General features: G+C 38.1%; 2 long non-coding RNA genes and 1 pseudogene across 2 annotated transcripts in view; 1 reads left to right on the top strand and 2 right to left on the bottom strand.

Moving 5' to 3' along the window:
- The window catches only part of LOC123383049, a 111,874-nt gene extending 105,711 nt beyond the window's left edge, over positions 1–6,163 (bottom strand). The window contains exons 1-3 of the long non-coding RNA XR_006592306.1: positions 5,883–6,163; positions 5,491–5,588; positions 2,249–2,317 (exon numbers count right to left, since the gene is read on the bottom strand). This is a non-coding gene — a long non-coding RNA (uncharacterized LOC123383049). The remainder of the gene's footprint in view (positions 1–2,248; positions 2,318–5,490; positions 5,589–5,882) is intronic.
- The window catches only part of LOC123383051, a 40,982-nt gene continuing 32,512 nt past the window's right edge, over positions 6,141–14,610 (top strand). Inside the window, exon 1 of the long non-coding RNA XR_006592310.1 lies at positions 6,141–6,379. This is a non-coding gene — a long non-coding RNA (uncharacterized LOC123383051). The remainder of the gene's footprint in view (positions 6,380–14,610) is intronic.
- On the bottom strand, positions 9,503–9,684 carry LOC111558624 (annotated as a pseudogene).

Genomic DNA, 14,610 nt, shown 5'->3' with positions numbered 1-14,610 from the left:
GGAGAAAATAAATTAGGGAAAATTAAGAAGCAGAAGCTTATTCTGTCCATCCATCCATACATTTTTTTTTTGTCTCCTCAACTATTAAGTGCCATGTTGGAAGGTGTATTTTCATGTTTCAAATAAAAAATTCTACTATGGTGTTAATGTGGTTATGGGACCTCTTCCTGATTCTCTCTGTGCCATCTGTCCCTACCCTCGCTTATTCTCGGTTGTCAGGTATTTAGTAATGACATTGGGAGGCAAAAAGTGAGGCTTCTATTTGGCCCAGCTGCTCGGGGTCAGAGTCACTGCAAGATTTAAGTTTTTCTATTCAATTATAACTGGGTTACTAGCATTTTTGCATTCATTTCATGGGTTTGTTCACTCATCCATTTGCTCAAGAAATATTCTGTATATAACTTCTGGACTGGGAGAAAGATTGCTAGAGGATCATAAAAGAAGTAATTTTTTTAAATGCTGGTACTGAAAATTTTGTGATCATAAAGCAAGATATTTTGGAATTAGAGTGGTTACAAGTATGGAAAATGACCAGGGCGAGGCCGTGGAAGGGAACATCTGTAGGGGAGTAGAGGTCTGCCATTGGTTGTGAAGCCTTTGAGGAACTAGAAGCCAGGGAGTTGGATGGTTGTCACCTGGGGGCTGAATTCTGCCAGGATTACGGTAGAGCATGGAGTCAACACAAAGTCTACATCAGGTGCAGAAGTAGGAGTCAGCTATGGATGAGGAGTGTTCACTGAGGTCTGTAGATGAGACCAAGAAAGAGGGGGAAATGATGGTATGTCCAGATGAGATATTCCTCAAAAATGATTGCTTTCGAGAGTTGGGAGTGATGATCAAGAAACAGTGGTCGAGATTGAGAAGGACCTAGATCACCCTTCCTGATTTCGAGGACTGGAAGAGAGAGCACCACCACGTGAGGAGACTGCAAAGGAAGCACATCCTTGGTGCAGGGCCAGGTATCAGAGTAAGACTAAGAAGTACGAAAACTCAAGTAACCCAGCTTCGGTTGTGAGAAGTCCAAAGTTATTTAGCCAGTGGAGATAGTAGAAAAAACTCGATTTTAATTTAGCCTTATTCTTTTTTTTTTCTTTTTAATTTTTTTTTTAACTTAGTCTTATTCTTATTCACAGGCTGCACCTCCTCTGCCTTCACTGAAGTCTGAGAGTTGGAAATGGTCAGGATCCATTATAGATTGTGGCCACAGTTACATTTGAGAGCAGAACTCATTTTGCCTCCCTTCTTATCCATGAACACTGGAATAAAAAATCAGAGTAGGCCAAATAGAAATAGGAAAGCAGGCCTAATGGGAACAATAATATACTCATTTCTCCTTTCTCTTACTATGGTTTTATACACCTGAGATGGATACCTGTATTTTCTCTCTCTCTCTCTCTCTCTCTCTCTCTCTCTCTCTCTCTCTCTCCCTCCTCTCTCTCTCTCTCTCTCTCTCTCTCTCTCTCTCTCTTTCTCTCTCTCTCTCTCTGGCAGGGGATGGGGTAGTGGGTATAGGAGAATACGAAAATTACATAAACTTGGTTCCTGCTATCCTAGTTTGTGAAGCAATTTCTCTCTGCATTGGTCATGCAAGGAACTTCCTGAAAACCATTTGCCAAGTTGTTTTAGAGATTAAAATGAGTGTTTTTCTTATCATTCACCAGAATATGGGAAAGCTAGTAGTTCTCAGGTTATGTCTGAGGAAAAGTGTAAAATAGTCTTCCTCCGATCAGTCTTTTTTTCACACCTTTTCTGTCTTTGGATGCCACTGCCCTTTCCAAGAACCCCATATCTTGTGGCTGCCCCTGGATGCCTAATCCCACTGCAGTGATCCACCCAATACTTCTCATTAGAACACTGACCTTGTTCTTTCCATTCAGTCAGAATCGTACCTACACAGTGACCCATTTTTTTGATTATGTGCCTGTGTTATCCTCAGAGGGTTTTTAGCTGAGACATTTAAATTCAAATGAAGGAATTTTCCAGCAATCAAAGTGTTAGGGAAACAGGATAATATTCCTTAAGTTAGAACATGCAGACAATTGCTTACCACATACTGCAGCCTCCAGTAGGATTTGTCATGACATAGGATTTGTCCTTTATAGAGTGAAGCCAAAGCCCCTAAACTTCATGATTACAGAATTATTGACAAAAGCCCAGAAATCAAGGAATCACACAAAATACTTGCTGAAATCTGCTAGACAAAATGTGCCATTCTCTATCCATGCTATTTGGCTAGGGCATTACTCACCAGAGTAAACCTTGGATGTAAGATCCAGTCAACAGCGTATCTCAGACACAAGAGGCAGAGTTCTTGTCGCTATGGAGACAACAGAAAGAGAAGACCATGTCACTGTCCTTGAAGACTTCTGCTACAACAGAAATGAGTAAGAATATAAAACCTTGCTTGTACCCTCAACACCAAGTCCATACGAATGTAGTGAAAAGTGTACTACGTGAAGGCATAGCTGAGCAAAAGGTGATTTTTCAGGACATGTAGCTGGCTACTTACTGTCGTGTCTGTATTAATTTTCTTCTAAAATCCACCCTCTTTAACTAAATGTGGTGGCATTTATTCCCTCTGAAGTAGTTTGGATATTGAATAAAAAGTTATAATAACTATAGTTCAATTCGTGTGTTGGTATTAAAGAACAGAAACATCATTCACGTATACATTCATTTCCACATCCATTCATCCATACTTTATTAATTATATTTTCAACTAATTTTTATTCAGGGATCAGCATGGGTCAGCCTTTGATAACAATGGTAAATAATACGTAGTTTTTCCCCTTAAAAGATACCCAAATCTAATTTATCAATGAGTGAAGGCACTAACTACAATTGTAAGAAGAGAGACTGTAGAGTCTAGTATGCTAGTAGTATAAACTTGACCAGTTAAGTTACATGCTTTATAATTAAGTTTATTGTAGGTGATACGGGTATTTCTGAGAATAAAAAAATATACACACACGCAAAAACACACACACATTCACCTGTGGAAAAATAATAACTCTTACTGATAACATTAGGAACTCCAGAAAGCTATCAGAGAAAACCAGAGCTGGATAGTAGTTAAAGGGATGGAAGCAGATTTTAATCAGAAACTATTGCAGTAGAGGAAGAGAGACCTCAGTATACAACTGGGCTCAATCCAGGGCCCTGAATGGACTAGTGGAGATTTCTAATCAGGGAGTAGAGTGGATGGAAAATTACTAAAAGTAGGCATTAGGGGTAAAGGTGGGATTCTGGGTAAACTGACTTAACAGGATTCTTGCTGAAGGCTGCCAAGGTGATTAGATGCCATCTGGGGGATGATGGAGATGAAGAATTTGATCAGATATCAATGGCGATCAGATATCAAGGGTGAGAATTCTGGCTAAGCCAACTTGGGAGGATTCTTTCTAAGACCAGGCAATGCAAAGACGAACAGGGAAGTCCAACAGTAGGGATCTAGAAGATGGCTCAGAATATGAAATTTGGTCAAGAAGAGACAGTCTTTGTCATGACACAGCTCCAAATGGTGCCCATAACTGTGCAACTTAACCTAGGTGGAAGAATGAGAAAAAATCAGGACACTTGCCGGTATAGAAGAATTGATGGGGTTTTCAGAGGCTTAGATTTTAGTACTGACCTTTATGTTAATAGTAAGCAAATCCACTTGTTTAAACCTCTCTGGCACTTAGTTTCTTTATTTGTAAAATGCAAGGATAGGACTCAGCGGTATTGAAAGAAACCTAAGATGACAATAGAACAGCTCCCAAGTAGTCTGTCGTGGCAGGGTGATATCAAAAGGCCATAGCAGATCTCTCTCTATGTATATATTGTACTCTTTACAGGGGAAGCTCTCATTTCTCCTTCATGGATCTGCATTTCACGTGTTCTTAGCCTGGTTACACCCATCATTCAGTCAACTAGGTCACTCAATGAACACTGAGAGTCCACTCTGTCCCAGACCTACGGCTAGGGACTGTGCTCCCGGATCTCACATTAGCTGGCACTCACTCATTCTCCTGAGAATCATCTTTCCTTCTGGTCAGATTAACATGTTTCTCTGGTTAGAAGAAGCCCTCCAAAGGCAGTTCAGTGTATAAACAGGGAAGTGAATGCCTGTTTCCGCAGGGCATTTGGCTTACAAATAGTTTTGATAAAAAGAGATTGATAGTGTAATTACCCAGTCTTTATGCTCAGAGCACCTTGAAGAAGGAGTCTGAGATGCTTTTGGAGATGAGAACTCCCCTTCCTTTTCATGAACTGGGTTAAGTACAGGAACACCACAAATGCTTATATGCAAGAGGATATGGTACAAAGAACTCTTTCTGAAAACAGTCTTTGAGGTGAATGACTGAACCATCCAACTGTGTGTCTCCGTGGAATGCCCGGTGCTATGAATTGAACTGCGCCCCTCCAAATTCATGTGTTGACGTTCTAACCCCCAAACCTCACACTGTGACTTTAGTGGAAAACAGAATCATTGCAGATATAAACAGTTGTGATGAGGTCATAACAGTGGGCCCTAATCTAACATGACGGGTATCCTCCTTATAAGGGAGAAGTGTGGACACAGAGAAATATACACAGGGACAATACCATATGAAGATGCAGGAAGAGATCTACAAGCCAAAAAAACAAAACGAAACAAAGCAAATAAACAAAACCCAACCACCCAAGATTTCCGGCAAACCACAAGAAGGTAAGAGAAAAGCAAGGGACAGATTTCCCCCCACAATTTGCAGAAGGAACAAACTCTAGCAAAACTTGAGCTTGTACTTCTAGCCTCCAGAACTGTGAGACAATAAATTCTTGTTGTTTAGGCCACCCATTCTGTGGTGCTTTTTATTGCAGCCCCAGAAAAAAAAAATATCCATCAATGGGGCAGAAAACATTGCACTGACATTTCTCTGAGAATTGTTATGTGCAAGAGGCTTAGGGCAAGTTGGGACACATTTAGGACATTTATTACCTTACTCCCAGGGGTGGAAGCTTACTATAAAAGAAACATCAACTTAAATGTACATCTAGAAAATAAAAAGATATAATACAGGTTTTCCTCTTAAAACATATTTTGACAAAATCTTTTTAAAAAGGTATTGAAAAAAAACAGATTTATATGACTTTCCGGGAGAGAAAGCACAGAGGAAATATAGAGGAAATAAAAGATACAAAGAATGAGCAAGTGCTCTCAAATGCCGCAGTTCATTCGGGAAAAGTATAGCTGCATAGAATGTTCAGTAGAGAAAGAGAATGGTATACACACACACACACACACACACACACACACACATTTTCTCATGTTATGATCTCTACAATTTTCTAGAAAATCAGAATCACATTTAATTTGAAGTTGTGTTTATTTGTTTGTTTGTTTACCACTGTACAGATCAGGGATTCTCACAAATAGTTTGAAAAAACAATCTTAGGGATATGGGGAAGTTTGGGTGGATTGGAAGTTTACTTTTACAATCCCAAATTACAGAGCTGTGGATGACTTACTCTCCTGGTCACACTGATTCAATAACTTTCCAGCTCCTGGGGACTCTTCAGTCTCCTCCCCTCATCCTTTCGCTTTCTTGAGTGGGCTACTAAATGAACTGAAAAAGAGAGATGAAATATGTTGCGTTTCTTTTAAGCTTTTCAGTTATTTTCATATTTGTAAGTAAAATATGAATAGGTCTTTTGCTTTTCTGCTATTTGCCATTTTCTTTGACTAGCCTGAGGCATCCCTTTGGTCTGAGGCGATGAGGTGGGCACAAGAGTGGGAATAAATTGCCACAATGAGGTTGAAAAGCATTCAACACAGGTTTTGCAATATTTGACAATAGACTGGACGGCTTTTTCATATAGGGAAAAGGTCTTCTCTCTCCTCTTAGCGCAGAGCTCCGTACCTTCTCACACTGATGTGTTAAGAATGAGTAACAGACATAAAAAAATATTGATTTCCTCAGAACTGCTGGGGGTTTAAAGTAAGGCCTGGGGCCAGGAATGTGGACAGGCCATGCTTGCTGGGGTCAGGCCTTCAGTTCCTCACCACCACAAGAGAACCAGGAGCTGACAGAAGCCGCCGGCTGTCTCCCAGATGAGCAGCAACCAGCGGAACAAAACATCACCATGGAAACCAAAAGAATCAGAGGACAACAGGAGGATGCAAGATTTCCTTTACTTATGAGGTCATGTGAGCCACAACCTCCACCAGGAGAAAGAGATGTAAAATCTGAGTGGCTGCATATTTTGTTTAAAAGCATTACATTATTGCATCAGGCTGTACTGCACTAATTAAAGGCGATCTTCTTCCTTTACTACCCAAGGTTCAGGGGCCTTTGAGGAAGATAAGATTAGTCTCAAGGAATGAAGGCAGATTCTCTTTGCACATCCATGTTACAGTGTGAGTATAGTTGCTATTCAGATTAATTTTATTAACTTTTGCTTGGTTTTCTGACTGATGTACAGGATAAGATGAATTAAGAAATCCACACTGATGACCAATGTGGAGGGGATCTGAACAGGAACATTCTGTGCCCTCCCACTGACCAGCTCTCTTCACTTCTTAAGGGAACTGAGAATCTATGGGTGGTTTTGCAATTAAGAGGGGCTGTGGGTCTCTGCAGAAATCTTTCTTCTCAGGTTTAACATAATTATGAGCACTAATATTTCAGCCCTGTTGGTTACTGGGCAGCGTGAGGACAATGAGGTTACTCAAAGAAACTTGATGATAATGTAGGTAATATTGTTTCTCAAATAATAACCTAGGGAGAGTTTCTTTTTACTCTAACCTGTTATAGACATGGTGCTTCTATAAAATACAAAAAAAATGAGTCGCTGAGGTCTGGAGAATTTCAGCGTGCTCCTGAAGATCATGAGTATCGGTGGTGGCACTGGTGAATGGCAAAGCTGGAACATTAATTAAGACGATCATCTCCTACTATCATTGGGCATGCACTTTTCCTTTTCTCTATATTCATAGCTACTGCATCAAAGACACTTTGCTATGAATGTCTCTTCTAAACGGTGAGTGGTTGAGGGATATCGGTTAAACAACTGAAGTCAGGGCTTTGCCCTAGAAACTGTACAATCACTAATTTAAATAATACAGTTCTGTCCACTCAGAGCTAATAATCAGAGCTAATGACCGGGGAGTAAACTTTGCATTTAGACCATGATACGCTACACAAAACTTCTCAAACAAAGACAGCCAAATAAAACACTGAGTATCCTTGATTTATAAATGACAATGCTGCATTAGGAACGCTCATGAGTGTGGGTAACACTCCCCAAGAAGCACTGGGGGTGGAATAATAGGATTCCTAATTACATTACTTTCAAGTTTCTAAAAGGTAAAAACATCAATGCTTCTGTAATAAGGACTGAAGGTATAAAGAAAATGTTTAAAAGGAAATGTTAATGGAAATAAAAACAGGTGGTATGTAAATTCCTAACAATAATCTCTAATTTGATGTTTAATTTTCTGGTGAACAGGAAAACACAACAGTTAGCAGAGAACATGCTGCACTTGGTAGCTTAACTGCATTTGGCTCCATTAGCCATTAAAAGAAAATATTTGCTTCTATTTTACCCTTACTTTTAACAAAGCCTTTTTTTTTTGCTATGCTTTGAATTAGTCTTAATAGGACATCTATTTCACACTGGATAACTCCAAACTGCTTATTTAGGTGTTTCTATGGTTCAGTAACTAAGCATGGATGAATATGTAATTAGCTCTTAAACTCTACCCTAATAGGCAATATACGATCGCTGTTCTATAGAACTTCATTTAACATGTCCCTAAGCATTTTTAGAATGTTAAATAGACAGTATTACCTGGTATTTGCTTCAATGCAGTGAATTTATTCCCCAGTAGACACATAATCTATACAAAAGTTTGAGAAGAACTATTCAGTGTAGTGATATAAATATAAAATCTGTCACAGGGACTAGAATACACAGAACATTTAGGAAATTGAGAGGAAGCAGCTATGTCCCTGGACAGTCCTTACAGAATTCAGTTTCATTTGAAGGCACAAACTAAAGTACCAAAATATAAAATGTCGATTGTTTTAGAAGCAAAATAACAGACATTTAAGTATGTGTTGGGCAACATGACTGGAGAAAGATGAACAACCGAAATTCAGTTAGAAAATGTTTTATGGTTTATCAAAAATTCTATCTGGAAATGACAGGAATGTCCCTGAAATTGTTACAACAAGGAACATTCTTTTTCCTCCTCCTAAAAGTTGCCTTATGAGCTATGAGATGCTAAGAAAGCTTTCTGCAACATGTTATGATTACAAGAAAGATCAAGGGCAGGAGGGAGATACAAAGATAAAGTTGTTTTCTGAAATAGTAAGAAAATAACAAGAATGCTAAAAATTTTCCACTGAGTCCTCAATTGAATTTAGAAATACAACAATGACTTTATGATTCTATTAATAAATATTTTATTGGGTTCAGGGAGAATTTTTCATGATTATTGCATACAGATCAGTAATTCCTGTAAACCTGTAGACTCTGCTTTTGGCATCTTTGAATAAGGTAAGTGGATTCAACAGCATTTTAAAAAAAATCTCTGCTTGGCCCTAGTTAATAGACTCAAGAATTACATAGAAAGTCAGTTGTCAATGAAAGATTACTTCAAAATGCATTCAGTTGGACATGCAAGTGAAAGAACTTAGAATAAATTTTTTAAAATTTCTGTTTGACTCCAGGCATATTCCAAGTTAACTTATCTGTGTATAAAAGTCTGTTTTTATTTTATGTATACATAAAAATATATTTCTTTCTAATTCTGAGGAAAACCTTCAGTCACCTTATGTTTTTAGAATTTTACTTTGTGATTGTTTTGTTGATTACGTATCACCTGTTTTCTTGATTATTAAAGTGAAGCATGCTCTTGGCATGAAATGAGAAAAAATGAAAATGTGTATGCTGACTTCCTGTCTCACTCCTTGCTGGGGGTAGGTCCAAGAGTTTTGAGTGAAGGCAGAGGGGGTTGGAGGGATTTAATAACAAGAATTATTGGAAATGGCAAAGGCATAAAAGTTAATGAATATAAATAAAAATAATTAAGTTGGAATATTCAGAAGAAACTCCAAAGTTTTCTAGACTTTATTGAGAGATAAAACAAGGAAAGAAGGATAAAATATTCAGTGGCATCTTCACTCCAGAAGTAATTTCCAACTACAGTGGAACTGTGCATGCTCCAGTCTATTTCTCTCCCTGCTAATGACATATCAATTAATCTTCACAAAATGCAGCCAGTAATTGGAGATGGAGCCACAACAGTCTAATCAGCTCCACCATGAAGGGATGCTCAGGAAAATACCTCTGGATACTGGTAACATATCGCTTCTCCTCTAAACTCTAAAATACAGCATTGTCTTGACTTCAGCAACAATATGAAGAAGAACCACGGTCAGGATCAGAACGCCTTATATAGTTGATATGGATGTTGAACATTCTTGGCACTTTCCATGAAGATCGCTTCTGTGCCTTTAATCACCTATGAGGTCTGCATCTTTTAGAGCAGAGGTTCAGCAGGGTAAATGAGCAGAAAAATCAATCAACAACTCCTCACTGGGAAGCAACATAAGCAACATTGTTAATGGGTATTATGTTTTGGTTCTTTTTTTCTATTAGCAATAATCGCGCCTCAGATAAACCTCATTGGCTATGATTCTGCCACTGCACAAAGCTTGGTTCTTCTTTTCTATGCAATTTAAAAATTATGTCGCTGAGATTATACTGTATCGTGTAATTCTGTTTATTACTTTTCTGCATATATATGCATACATATACATTTATACATGTATATATTTTTCATATCATTAATCATTTTTCACAAAAATGATTTTAATGGTTGCATTTTGCTTGCTAAGATTTTTTTCAGGTTAATGCATTTTTTAAATTTCTAAATATTCTATTTCTTTGTGTCATCTTCAGCTTCTTTCATAAGTGTTTTATAATTTTCAGAGTACAAATCTTTTACCTCTTTGGTTAAGTTTATTCCTTGGTATCTTATGGGTTTTGGTGCAATTGTAAGTGGGATCAATTCTTTGATGTATTTTTATGCTGCTTCACTATTGGTGTACAGAAATGCGACAGATTTCCGTATTGATTTTGTATTCTGCAACTTTACTGAATTTGTGTATCAATTCTAGCAATTTTTTGGTGGAGTCTTTTGGGTTTTCTATATAAAGTATCATGTCATCTGCAAGTAGTGAAAGTTTGACTTCTTCCTTGTCAATTTGGATGTGTCTTTTTGTTGTCTGATTGCCGAATTCCATACTGTCAATATTCTTAGCTTCCCTAACTATCGTCCTCTTCGTAGAAATGAAGACCATTTCCTTGTTCTACTATTACAACAATGTGGCAGTGAAAACTCTTACATGTTTTTATATATGTCTTCTATATTCTTCTATATATGTCTATCTGTCCACGATAGGTATTTCAACATATGATTATCGGGGTAAAGAGTGCACTTTTCTTGGGTAGGTACTGCCTGGTTCATGATCAAGAAGTCATTCCAAAAAGAAATGGCTGCTTCCTTTATCCTCATTGTCTTTCTCTTCCAAGTTTCTCTTTTACCAACATACATCCTTCTCTCAAAATCCCTCAGTTTGGTATCTCTTCCTGCTTCCTTGGAAACTCCATTCCTCTCCACATGAATTAAAGATTCATCCTCTTGGTCCATTTCAGTACTGTGGACACTACAGGGGCACTGTAAGAGGAGCACCTCAAGAAGGTCTCCTCAGTGGGCGCTTGGGTGTCTCAGACAGTCAAGGTCGAACTCTTGATTTCAGCTCAGGTCGTTATCTTGCAGTTTGTAGGATTGAGCCCTACCTTGGGTTCTGCACTGATGGCTTGGAGCCTGCTGGGGGTTTTCTCTCTCCTTCTCTCTCTGCCCACCCCTGCTCACTCACTCACATTCTCTTTCTCTCTTTCAAAATAAATATATAAATTAAAAAAAAACACAAAAAGGTCTCTTAGGCTTGATCACAAGCTCTGTACAATGCTGTGGGCTTTCTAGAAGATCTGAAGGTTTGGTTCTAGCTCAAACTGGAATTCCTTTCAAATTAGCCATGGCTAACTTTCTTACCAAATCTCCAGGATGTTGGTATATTTCACCAAGACTGTATCATGTTTGCTCAAAAATGGTACACTCTGTATTAGGGAGGGAAGATTCTATCAGTATGACCTTGTCTTTGATCCTTTTAGAAAAATAAATCCCATCATAATTATACTAAACGCAATCTAAGTTTGTAACACAGGAGAAACTACACTGGGTAAGCATGATGCTACCCTGTAGGAATTGTACCAACTCTGATGGTATCCTTTTGCTCTGAATGTGAAGGGGCTTGGCAGATTGCATATTAATCACACCATGCATGCACATTCACACTTAACTCTCACAAGATGCCAAGTGGTTGCTATCATCATTCCCTTCTAGTAGATAAGGGTATGTACTCAATCTTAAGTGGTTACATAATTTAAGATCACAAAAGTAATTCAAAACAGCAGGACTTTGCCTAACTTTTGAGGACCATGACATTAGTCCCTAGGCAATCACCACCACCACCACCACCACCATCATCATCAGTATCATCATATAACATTTAAATAGTTTTCACTATGTGTTAGTCTCAGTCTAAATCCTTCACCAAATTGGTGACCCAATGGAATAGGCGATCTTATTACCGTCTTTTGACACAACTCTTTGAGGTAGGCAGTATAATTGTTACTATTTTATAAGTGAAAAAAACTGGAAACAGAGAGGTCATAAAATTGGACAAATGTCGTACAGCTCAAATATCATAGAGCCAGCTTGACTAACCTTTGCCTTTACTAATTTGGAGTTTATGATCTAGATGTGACCATCACCGATGACAATGAAGAGAAAACAGTTCCTTGTGATACAGTATACCAATACTGAAAAATTCTTTAAATAAGCATTGTTTTACCTGACTTATGAGGTTGCTATAAAATTTTATAATAATGTTTGCAATTTTTTCATCATAAAAATAGTACATGTTCATTAGCAAATCATATGTTTCCTAACAAAGTAAGGAATAAACTCGCTTCTATTATCATACCAGGACCTCTTGTTTAGCATGCTGCTGTATTTTCCAGGTTTTAAAAATACAAATATATAAACAAAATTGGGGTCATTACTAATTTTTCCATTTTGAGTCCTTATATCTCAACAGTATGCTTTCTATGCTATTTGAATATTTACTTATTTATTTACTTTTATTTTTTTTGTTTTTTTTAATTAAAAAATATTTTGAGAGAGACAGAGAGAGGGAGACAGAATGAGAGCTGAGAAGGAGCAGAGCGAGAGGGAGAGAGAGAATCCCAAGCTCCACACTGTCAGCACAGAGCCCCACGCGGGGCTTGATCCCACGAACCATGAGATCAGCACTTGAGCTGAAATCAAGAGTCAGACACTTAGCCAACTGAGCTACCCAAGTACCCCTATTTACTTTTATTTTTGAAAGAGAGAGTGTGAGTGTGGTAGAGGGGCAGAGAGAGATAAAAGGGGAATCTTAAGCAGACTTCACCCTCAGTGCAGAGCCCAGTGCAGGGCTTGATCCCATGACTCTGGGATCATGACCTGAGCAGAAATCAAGAGTTGAAGCTCAACCTACTGAGCCACGCAGGTGTCCCTATATTATTTGAATACTTATAAAGTTAGTTCTAGGAACCGTGGACTTTGGGAAGTGAGGGGACTTCCCTCTAGTTATATGTGTCAATATCAAGGGAAAACACATGGCTTCTTATACGGATTTTCTCCCAGTTTGGGACATATATTTATGTGGGTATTTTTTCCTCTCAAGTCGTGGATTCTAACTGCCATTTAGTACTTGCACATAATTTTGTCTAGTGCTTTCTTCGTGTCAATTCTTGAGCATCCACTGAAAAATTACCAGGGTTCCCTGAGGGTATTTTGTTCTGCATCATCTCTGCTGGTGATCATTAACCAAAATGTGTGAATTGGTTTCAAAAGCACCATTTTTAAAAGCTTTTTTCGGTCTATTGAGCTCACAGGGAGTTAATCAAAGCAACTCCAGCCAGAGCTGGTGATTACCATTTGTCCTTCCACAACCCTTGCTTTGGCCCTAAAGTGGACCACATCCTTATCATCCTTGGCTAGTAAATGTAAACCAAATGATGTGTTTCACCACCTGAAATGAACTGAATCTTAATCAGAAAGTGAAGTGATAGGATCACCATATTTTTTCCTGAACTGAAATAAAATTCACATGTAACATATAAGCTTTCTATCTACATTTTACTTCAGAAACTCTCTATGACTCCTGTATAAAACGTATTAATATTCTATGTGTTTTACTAATAGATGCTAACACTTTTAGAGTGCTTATAATATACTCAAAATGCCCTAAACACTGCACATGTGTTATTTTATGTAAGCTCATAACACATTCATGAGATGTTATGGGCTGAGTGTGTTCCTCCAAAATTCATATGTCGAAGCCCTAACCCCCAATTTGATGGTATCCCAATTTGATGGAACTTTAGGTGGTATTAGGTTTAGATGAGATGATGAGGGGGCAGTCCTCATGGTAGGGTTAGTGCTCTTAGATAAAGAGGTCAGAAAGATTGTTTCCAATCTTCTTTCTCTTTGCCACTTAAAGCCACAGCCAGAAGATGACTGTAAGCCAGAGAGAGAACCCTCACCTTGAATATGACCATGCTGACAGTCTGATCTTGGATTTCCCAGCCTTGAGACTGTTTGAAATTAATCTTTCTTATTTAAGGCACTCGGTCTGTGGTTATTTTGTTATAGTGCACCAAGCAGACTCAGACATAAGTATGTATTGTATGATTACAGATGAAAAAGAAACTTGGGGAAGTAAAGTAACTCACAAAGTCCTTTTTCTAGAGAGCTGGAATAAACCATGACCACTAAATCTAGTGTCCAACACCTAATCACCATGTGATATTGCCTCCTCCCTACCAGAGAGCCAAGCATGGAAAGAAAACCAGCCTTTCTGTGAAATATTGACAGAAATTCACAGAATTTCTTGATGTTGTTAATACACGCAAGCCAACCTAGTCCTGGAATTCAGGAGACCCATTTTACTGATGTTGTACTGAGCCCAGCATCACAAATGATCACAATAACTTCCAGGAAGGTAATAGTTAACAAGTTTTATCCATATTACCCATTTTACTACAATTTATTCTTTTGATAATTATCATATTTCATTTTAAAGTAATGCTTTTTTTTCATAGAAACCAAATGGATGACTTCAGCCTTTCATTCACTCAGTGCCAAATACCCTAGGATGGAAGTAACGGATTTTTGTCTCTAGATATTCATTCTTTCTCATTCATTTATTATACACACTCTTATTTAGTGCCTCCGTGTCAGGCACTCTTCAAAGCATTGGGAAACAATGGTGAGCAAAACAGATAAAGGTACCTGTCTTCACAGAACGTATATTCTGGTGAGGAAAGAGAGACTGATAATAAACAAAAAATCAAGTAAATCAATACTTAAGATAATTTCTTGCAGTAGGAACTGTTATGGAAAAAGTAAAACAGAGACAAATGAATGAGGGGCTTCAGTCAGAGAACATTTCTTAGGGATGCCAACCT

Source organism: Felis catus, chromosome F2, assembly GCF_018350175.1.
Source record: "Felis catus isolate Fca126 chromosome F2, F.catus_Fca126_mat1.0, whole genome shotgun sequence".
Lineage (NCBI taxonomy): Eukaryota > Metazoa > Chordata > Mammalia > Carnivora > Felidae > Felis > Felis catus.
Note: the sequence above shows the minus strand (reverse complement) of the source record. Positions and strands in the feature narration are given on the sequence as shown.